Source organism: Pollicipes pollicipes, unplaced genomic scaffold (genome assembly GCF_011947565.3).
Source record: "Pollicipes pollicipes isolate AB1234 unplaced genomic scaffold, Ppol_2.1 Scaffold_4881;HRSCAF=5763_pilon_pilon_pilon, whole genome shotgun sequence".
NCBI classification, from domain to species: Eukaryota; Metazoa; Arthropoda; class Thecostraca; order Pollicipedomorpha; family Pollicipedidae; genus Pollicipes; species Pollicipes pollicipes.
In genome coordinates this window covers 134,114-144,620 of record NW_023596576.1, presented here as the reverse complement: position 1 = coordinate 144,620, position 10,507 = coordinate 134,114, and positions in this window count along the sequence as shown.

Sequence of the window (10,507 nt, the reverse complement as noted above, 5' to 3'; positions counted from 1 at the left end):
AGCGGCTGCACATGTACACAATATGGAGATGGATGGTGGTGAAATTGGTGTGACATTCACCGTCCGAGAGTTACCGTGACCGTTTTCTAAAGAATGTCTCACAGATTGCGACTGCAAATTATATGTATGGCCAAAAAGATGGATAGCCTAATAAGCCTTCCACGCAGTAAATGCGAGAGAAAAGAAACAAGTACGACACATTTTGGCGCCGAGTTACCACTTCGCCAAATCGGATGGCATTCTACCCTCCCTGTCAAGCTTACCCCGTTAACTATTTACCATTTACATATGGACGTTTAAAAAGCAAGATACCGTTGAGCACCAGCCTCCACAGCTGGAGCGCACTTCTCATCACGCAATACGCCATTGCAGGAGCAGTGGAGGCGCCTTCCTTCCGTCAGCTGGTCTTTTCCACCCATCGCGTAACAGTGGCGGCAACAGCTCTCTGGAGCTGCTAGACACTGAAATAGGACCTGACCATCATGGCAGATGCATCGCCTGGCAGCTTTTCTTTTCATGTGCTTTCAAGCTGATTAAGTTTTAAATGTCTGACCGACATGTCCACGGATCTGTGGCTCTGGCCTAGACTTTTAGCCAAGGCCATCGCTTAGTCCGGCTGACGCTAGCCTCAGTGCCCAAGTGCTTGGCAGGCGGCCAGACCTCGCTTGTGATATTGAAAAGCAAGGATAATAGCATTACATGATAAACAAGCTGCCATTAAATGCTTTCAGCAAATCTTGAATGTGGTTTAGGTGACTAAAAATAAACTGAGGCCGATACATGTGTTGAAATGAGCGTGTACGTTAGGCACGATGTTTTATCACGGCACTGCTACTAACGTCACTGGTAATCCCTCGGCCTCCCCAGGACAGAAGATGGCAGCACATTCTTCCACGCGTTCCAGGTCTCCCAGAAATACTACAGACGCTTTTTTCGGCATCTGGGGTACCCATAATTTTCCGCGCTATGGGCCAATGGATGGCTGCAAAGCCTATGTCGTTATCTCCGCAACATCAGCGTCCCACCATGCCTGAATGCCTCAGCCTTTTAAGAGTATCTATCAACACCTAATCGAGAATGGGCTGCTCTCTGAGAAACAAAGTGGACACCATCCAAAACATAGCTCACAAATTCAACTGGCATATTTAATTAACAATCCTTATGCAGCCTTAGGCCGAGGCAACGGACTTTACATCCATATACTTGGACATCAGTAAACATTTTGACAAGATATGGTGTAAGGGCCTCCTACTCAAGTGCAAGAACTATTGTGGTTTGTCAGCGACTCTCCTAAATTGGCTAGAATCGTACCTCTCAGACCGTAAGCAGATAGTCAAGGTAGGCAACAGTTTCAGCACACCTAGGACCATACATGCTGGATGCGCTCTGCGGTCGGTTCTGGGACCTCTCCCTGCACTTATATATTTTAACGACCTTGCCGACAAAACTGATAATGACGCGATGTTCTTTGCCTACGATACTATGATATACACAGCTTACTCACACGACCATTTACCGTACAAGCGGCGCTCCAACACGACTTACATATTATACAAGAGTTCGGTAAAGACTGGCTCATCATGTTCTACGCCAGAAAAAACAATTCAACAAACATTCACCAATAGAAACACACATAACCCACTGCAGCTGGCATTTAATGGCCGACATATTCCTTTCCGTTGCAAGCCACAAACACCTTGGCCTGACGATATCTACTGATTTGCACTTTCACCAGCACGTGAATGACACGACCAGCAAAATCAGTAGAGCTCTTAGACTTCTCTACCCACTACCGCGACTTCTGCCTCGGCATATTTTCAACGACATATATAAGACTTACATTCTTCCTTTGCTTCATTGTGACGTAGTAGTCTTATTCTTCCTGCGTTATTGTCACGTAGTATACGACGGGCTTTTGACAACCAGCGACTCCCTTAGACTTGCCAGATCACAATGCAGAGCAGCAAGGCTAATCACCGGTGTATTCTACAGAACACACACTCGCACACTGTTGGACGCTTTGGGATGGAACACCCTCAAATCACAAAGAAACATGCACAAACTGGCGCTGTTCCACATCCTCATCCACAACCAACATCTGCTGCCAACAAACGTCACTGCACTTCTATCTGACACACGGGCAATTGCAGCAGGACACCCACAACGCAATCCAATGACACTCACATACCACCGGACGGAACCTCACATACCAATAATCCTACATTCCATCAATTACGAGAAGATGGAACTAGCTCCCGCTTGAGGTGTCATCTCTCCAGTCTTCTCGTTCCTTCAAACGGGAAATATACCAGAGCTGCGATGTGGCCGCGCCTCCGGTGTATCACAGCTTTTGATCCAGGCATGGTAACACCCTAAATACTAGGCTGAGATTGGAAGTGTAAGACCTTGATGTCCGCCCTGCTCGAAATTTAAAATCCAACTACACCTAGCCACTCTGGGTTGTGTGACTGTCCATGCTATCATGCTATCATGAAATCATGAAATTCGAATTGCAATGCTACGTAAAACAGATCGTATCATCCAAACTTGTCTGAGCTCACTCACAAGGAGCAAGGAGCCACAAAGGAGCAACCAAGTATATCTGAGGGGTACCGGTTCATAATATCTCAATGGACAGCAGAGGGCAAATTTTTCCAAGAATTTCCTTTTCAGACCAAAAGATTCTTCTAAAAATTTCCAGCGGGCGCGGACAGCAAGCAAGCCGCTGGGTGACTTGCCGGGCCGGGCGTCCGCCGCCGGCCGGAACGGCTATATGTGTAAACCGGAGCGGCGGCGGACGCCTGGCCCGTCTCGGCTTACAGATCGGACGAGTGGGCGGTGGGTCGTGGGTTCTCTGGCGGCGATGGCCATATCTTGTTATTGTTGGGAGAGGCGCTCAGATTTTAAGCGTTCCGGTTATGTGCCAATCCACACATCACATTACGTTCTGCTTCATATCCATAATCAAAAATAAACATCAAATACCAAACATCAAACAAACGGCAGGAAGCTGAAGCCAACTCCCCTCATGGTGAGCGCGCGTAAGATGCCGCGTCATCCGCACCACCGGCATCGCCTGTCACAGGCCGGGCGATCTCCTCACGAGGAGTGCCACGAGCCACCGCACTGCCTGCTTCATCAGTCAGCCGACACGGCTGCTGGACTGCACCAACGCTATTGGGCTTTGTTGGGTGTCGGACATCGCATGGTCGGTGCTGGTGTGCTGCGCCGACGCTTTTGGGCTTTGTTGGGTGTCGGACATCGCACGGTCGGTGCTGGTGTGCTGCGCCGATCCTTCTGGGCTTTGTTGGGTGTCGGACATCGCATGGTCGGTGCTGGTGTGCTGCGCCGACGCTTCTGGGCTTTGTTGGGTGTCGGACATCGCACGATCGGTGCTGGTGTGCTGCGCCGACACTTCTCGGCTTTGTTGGGTGTCGGACATTGCACGGTCGGTGCTGGTGTGCCACGCCGACGCCTCTGGGCTTTGTTGGGTGTCGGACATCGCATGGCCTGTGCTGGTGTGCTGCACCGACGCTTTTGAACCTTGTTGAGTTGATTACTAAGACAAGTTAGCGTTGTTTCCTTCAACTTGCCACTGCCATCAGCTCGACACATATCCACGACAGTTTCCAGGGTGGGGAATGGTCGTATCGTGAGTGCCTGCATATCGAACATCACGCCTAACGCGTGCGGTAATCCCCTGGTCGATGCGTCCACTATAGATACGTGTATTGCAAGGAATCATCTCTACAGATCGTGGATGCGTCGAGTGTTTCTCATTCGTCTCGTCTACAACATCGGACATCAGCCTGTCCAGAGCTACGTTGCGCTGTTGGCGTATGTGAGCTCGCCATCGCCTTTTCCCAGGACAGACGTAGCAGTAGAAAACGGGTCGTCACAGCCGATGCCAATGGTGCGTGCTAAAGTCGGCTGCCTATCTGCCATACATGGGGTTTGCCATAAGTCGCGTCTGCGCAGGCTTGTGCGGGGCGGTGTCGTCACTGCTGCCGGGACTTCAATGCGGCGCGGTCGCTAGCCTCAGGGAGTAAACGCTGCGGGGCAGCCGGAACACCGGAAATCTTCGTGCAGATAATGAACAACCTGTTCATCCTATTGACAGGCGCATATGAACAGCGGGCCAATGCAATATTTTGTAATGGTGAGTATGATGATGCGCTTTGCAAACCCATGCCGCTATCAAATGAGTGAAATGCAATGCCATGATGATGAAAACGTGCATGTGTTAAGTATATAAGACAGGACGGCCGGAACATCGAGCTCTTTTCGTATCGATGATAAAGAGGCTGCTAATGGTAGGTGTATATGACCAGCAAACCAATCGCATGGAGTTCAATGCCGAATATGCAGGCTTAAGAACATGTTATCTTATGCGGAACCATAACGATGAAATCGGCGAGGAAATTGAAGACTCTTACGGGAAACTGCCGCACAGATGACCGGCCGGGATATCGCATTGCCTTCGAACCAAAAATAAACACGTTATTGAGGGAAGGTGCATGCAACCAGGGCTGAAAGCGTAGAAGCTGATGGGGAGTTGATGATTTGTTTATTACAAGTGTATATGCTTAGGGCTTAAAACGCAATCAGCGTGAAAAGCGAAACCCGCGCACGCAGACTGTTGGAGATGGCAGCACGAGCATCGGGCTACCCTCTTACCAAGTAACAAGTGGGTTATTACTGATAGGTGCGCATACTCCCCAAACCGATCAGCAGAACTAACACGCGCCCGGGTGGCCGGTTGGATACGCTAATGACCCCTCGCTCGGGTGAGGATCAACTTGACCCTGCTGAGATCTCAGGAACTAATAGAGCTAGAGACATAAAATTCACAGAATGTGTTAACCTGTGTGTTAACCTCACTTTGGTCAAAGTTTGAGGTTCCTAGAACATGATCTTTGGGTCAATTAAGGTCAAACGAGGTCAAATTCCAGGATGGTCTCCAAAGGGCCCCTGGAAACATAAACAAGTGTTCTAAGCAAAAGGTCACATTCTCATCTAAGGTCAATGACCTTGTTTGATCTTTTGAGGGTCATGGTGACCAAATCCTACAAGACCACTTTGAGTTTTGCATTTGGACAAGCGACGTAGATTACCCTAAGCAGTATGCCCCAAAAAACAAAATATTGACCTGGCCCATTCTAGGTCAGTGAACTATTCAGCACCAGAAAACTATCCCATAGAGCAAGCCCTGGAGAAATAAAGCAGGTTTATTTTGACCTCGGTCTGACCTTCATAACTAGCCTTAGGTCAATGCAATTTGTTCATTCAATTGTTGTGTTGCCTAAGAAAGCACCTCAGAGGTGTATGGCTTCACCTAACCCTCCGTTGTCGGATAAGATTGAACGATTCCCTAGAAATTACCTTCGCTGAAACCATGGCCTGACTTTGACCTGCCATAGATCAGCGACCTTACAAGGCACATCTAAATTTATGATACCAAACGATCTGTTATTCCATTATCTACAGCTATGCAAAATTTGGCGCGGCTATGATGTGCCATTCGGAAACCATTCTGGAAAAAGCTTTGGGGGATCAAATTGACCCACATCCGAGCGCGTGTTAAACGACGAGCACGAGCATGTATGGGACATGAATACGCTTGAGCATCGGCGTAGTAAGTGAATACGCCTACGCGGGGACGAGGGTACGCCTACGCAGGGGGAATGGGAATGAGCTCCAACTTTCCTAAACATTTAACATTGACTCACCATGGGCGTTGACTGCAAGGAAGTAACTAAAATGGTTTTTACTCCCCCCGCCCTCGCCCACTCAGGAGGACATCCGGTTTCCCTGTGCTCATAGGCATAAGGTATCATAGACACTTATCGTGTTCTGCACCCCGAGCCTGCACGTGGCTCGACACTCACGGTGAGCAAGCAGACAGGTACGGACCGAGCACGGCTGGCCTCGCAGACAGGTACAGACCGGGCATGCCGAAGTGTCGGCGGGTACAGACCGATTTCACTCGCGCCACCGGGGCGGCACGACCATGGAGTGCATGGCCATGTAAGATCAAAGTGCATGTAATGGTTTGCCGCTGAAGGTTGTCACGTACATCAGCACACTCGTTGCTAAATTTTACGAAATCGGCTCGCTGGTCATATGTATTTGCCACTAAGAGCCCGTTCGTTATCGGTACGAAGACAGTACGAAATTCCTGCCAGGGGTAAAGAAATACCTTTTCTCTCACTAGCAAAATTTGTAACCACTCAAACTAACACTTGGAGCCATATCTGTCAGAAACCACTGCAATATAGGTCCAAAGACGACACACGACAAAAGCAAAGACAGATGAAAATCCATGTGGCCTATCCATCAAATATTTTCGTTTCGGGAGTTAATTTGCATTAACACGCGCTCGGGTGGGGAGGGGTCAAATTGATCCACCCCCGAAGGTTTTTCTAGAATGGTTTCCGAACAGTGCGGTGTAGCCGCGCTAAATTTGGAGTAGCTGCAGACAATTGAATAGTGGGTCGTTTGACATAAAAAATTTAGGTGTACCTTGTAAGGTCACTGACCTATGGCAGGTCAAAGTCAGGCCATGGTCTCAGCGAAGGCAGTTTCTAGGAATCGTTCAATCTGATACAACAACACAGCGTTAGACGAGGCCATACATCTCTGAGATGCTTTCTTAGGCAACAAAACGGTTGAATGGGCCAATTACATTGACCTAAGGTCAGGTACAAAAGTCACGCCAAAATCAAAACCAACCTGTTTTGCTACTCTTTGGCTTGCTGTATGGGATAGTTTTTGGTGCTCATTGCAAATTTATTGACATCAGGAACCGCATTATACATCTTCCATGGACTTTTTAGTGGTCGGAATAGGTCATTGACCTAAAATAACCCAGGTCAGCATTTTGTTTAGGAAACATACTGCCTAGCTCAATCTTTGTCGCTTAGTCAAATGCAGAACTCGAGGCAATCTTGCATGATTTTGGTCACCTTGAACTTCAAAAGGTCAAACAAGGTCACTGATCTTGAATGAGCTCGTGGGATTTTGCTTAGAAACGATTATCTAGGTTCTGGGGGCACTTTGGACATCAACCTGGAACTTGATCTCGTTTGACCTTTTTGACCCGAAGGTCATAACCTAGGAACCTTTAACTTTAACCTAAGTGATTTCAAGTACAGGTTAACGCAGCCTGTAAATTTGGTATCTCTAGCTTTTTTTAGTTCTGGAGGCATCAGGGGGTCAAATTGACCCCCCCCCCCACCCGAGCGGAGGGTATCTAGCCGGCCACCCGGGCGCGTGTTAAAGTATCATTTGCTGCCTATCAAACAGTAACTGAGGGTTAAGGCTAAACCAATACAACTATCAGATAAAGTTATACTTAACACAACCAGCCTAGACGCATGTAGTTCCCATTCAGTAAAGGGGGGGGGGGGGGGGGTTGACTGTGCCTCCTAACCAGGGATGTGGTTTCCTATATATTCATCGATCACTTTTATCTAATATTTTTAATTACAAATAATTTTTTAGTTTCAGCTCCCAAAACCTAATTTTGAGTACCTGAGATGCCCTGTCCCCAAATCTGAAAAGAAAGTGCGGTAAATCTGGGAGAGAACTGTAAGTGCATTTTAGAGTCAGTCTCAGCTTTTTTTCTTCCTGTATCACATTCAGCCGTCCCTCACCCATGCCTATTTTGTAACGTTGTATCCTTGAACCTTTGCATTTATCGATATCACGATTCTACAAGCACCTGAAGACAATCTTACTTGGGCTTGTGACATCATCGCACAATCAGCTAGAATCGTTGGCAGCCTTCACTATCTTGTGCATGATCATTACCGGTGCGGAACTCCACTGCCTATCATGAACCCAATTAATCAGTTGACACCATGCAATTTTGGTATCAACACATGCAAACGACATTTTTGAACGCCTCTGGCTTCCTCATTTAGCTCTATATACACTATCATAACAATGAAGAGTGTTTAATATCACGTCTGCCGACTTGTCAGTACGCTAAGTGTAAGGTGCGACGGACAGTGTGAGAGACCTGCCCCAGCGACGCCCGGCATCTTACCTCAAAGCTACTGTTTCTCTTTGCAGCAGAAAGCCTCGGATGAATCATTGACATCCGTCGCTCCAACGTCTGCCGTTGAACTCCAAAGCTACAGTTCGGTTATCCACAAAAAACTTTTAAATTGGCGCGACTTCTTAACGCTACTACCAGTGTAGATTAGCCCCTCATGGTGGATCATAAAAAACCGTACCGCACCTTAAAAACGACGATTTTTTGGGCTACGTTTGGCTACCTTTTTTTCAAGCCAGTCAGCCTCTCACGACATGAACGCAACCAATGCCACCCCGCTGCCTTGCACGGAACCCAATTCATTACCGCGTGGTGTGCTTTCGAGCCCATCTCTCTCAAATGGCGCGACGATTTGAAGCTCCGCAAACTAATCACATTCGTCACAAGATGCCGTGGCCAACCATGATTTCAACGACCAGTACAAAGCTTAGTTATTTAATTTGTATACTGTTTATTATGTGAAGTGAATTTTGGCTATGAAAAGTATGAAAAGTACTGGAATCTGTGAAAAGCACAGACCTGAGAGACGTTGAAAGGCACTGTGCTACCACTGATCTGTGACGCCAGCACTGTGCCACCACTGATCTGTGACGCCAGCACTGTGCCACCACTGGTCTGTGACGCCAGCACGGTGCCACCACTAGTCTGTGACGCCAGCACTGTGCCACCACTGAGCTATGACACCAGCACTGATATTCTATGGTTTGTAGCACGTTTCCGCCATCTGCTAAAAACTATGCTAATCAAAGCTGCTATGTTCGGCAACATCGTGTGGTTTGACTTGCTCATGCAGCGAGACGTCAACTTTCTGACATGTGCGCTACACATGCTCACGCTGCAAGCATTAATGAATACATACCAATATTGAGCGTTCAGTTTCGTCTAGTTGGGGTGCTCTGCTGTAGAATGCTTTGGTCTGCCGTAATTTGCTGCCATTTTCGCAATTTTGTCACCAATTGGCTCGCAAAACTTCCGCTTTCGTCACAGATCATAACCAATAAATCAGAAGCTGTTTTCACCTCTGGCTCCTTCCCCTCTATTGCGATTAAGCCCCGCGTATACGTCTTGACTTCTCAGACCATTGCATTTTAATGGTTGTTTCGCATAGGCTTGCAAAGCAGATCATCGTGCTCATCATAGAATTATACGTAATCGGCTCGCTGGTGATATACACCTATAAGTACTCGGCTCGCTGGTCACGTACACCTTTCGCCACCGGCTTTTTCATTTGTGCGAATATTTCGATGTTCCGGCTGGTCCTAAGCATGTCACTCGACGCCGAGCATCGCGCCGCGCATTAGTCTCGCCACCAGTGACGTCACGTTAGTATTAAGCAAAGATGAAGCGAGAGTCACCGGAAGGTTCTAACTCTCTCATACGGCCTTGGCGTCTGCTAATAGATGGCTTAAACACAAGGGCTTGAGGAGCTGCTGATTTCTGGGCAAGCTGTTAAGTGCAGCGGGGGGTATCATGATGCTTCCCCGCGTCCTTCCATCCGCCAAACTCTCGTGACGTCACCGGTCGGCGGCAGTTTCTCCGGGGAGCAGCTGTACTGGCGGCGATAAAAGTATCGGCGCGTGGCAGCGGTCTTCTATCCGATCATGGCCGTCCTGTCTTGTTTGTTGCTTGGACAATGAGAGTGCGTGTCCACGGTGTGTTACTCCGCTGCCAGGCGCCCCGGAGTAATTGCCTGGGACAGACAAATCGCTTGATAGAGGAGGCTTTTATTTCAGATGCATGTTCACGGCACCACAGGACATCCTCGCACTCTGACTGGCAGGAATATGTGCTCGTGGGATGGTCAAAACCGACCACGCGACGTTATAGTCGCCATTTAAAATGTGTCCAACATATTTGGCCCAAGACGCACCTTGCTCTTGTTCGACACGACCGAATGGCTCAACGGCATAACATTCTGAAAATGAATCCGATTTAAAACTGCAGATCGTGCACGAACCCGCGTTCACGGGACTGAAGAACTTGCAGCGACAACCCGCGCGGCGGAAGGCAGCGGGGTGGGAGGAGCGACAACCCGCGCGGCGGAAGGCAGCGGGGTGGGAGGAGCGACAACCCGCGCGGCGGAAGGCAGCGGGGTGGGAGCAGCGACAACCCGCGCGGCGGAAGGCAGCGGGGTGGGAGGGGCCCCGAGGTGGTTAGGAGCTCACGTTTAAATGCATTTCTCCTCACTGACCAAAAGAAGACAGGGCGTTTAATGACACTAATCTCCAGGTACTGTGAGATAGCTAACCGACTCCGCTTTCCGCTCAGCTCTAGCACGGCTAATTTTTTTATACTGGATTTGTTTGGCCTAGAATGTATTCTCACCAGCCAACTTGGTGTTGTTCTTATCTTCAGTTTTGCTTCTGTTTGCCTCATCGTCAGTGGGGGAATCTCTTCTGAAGTGTAACATTGACATTCATGTCGTAAATTTGTCAAATTGGATCGCAC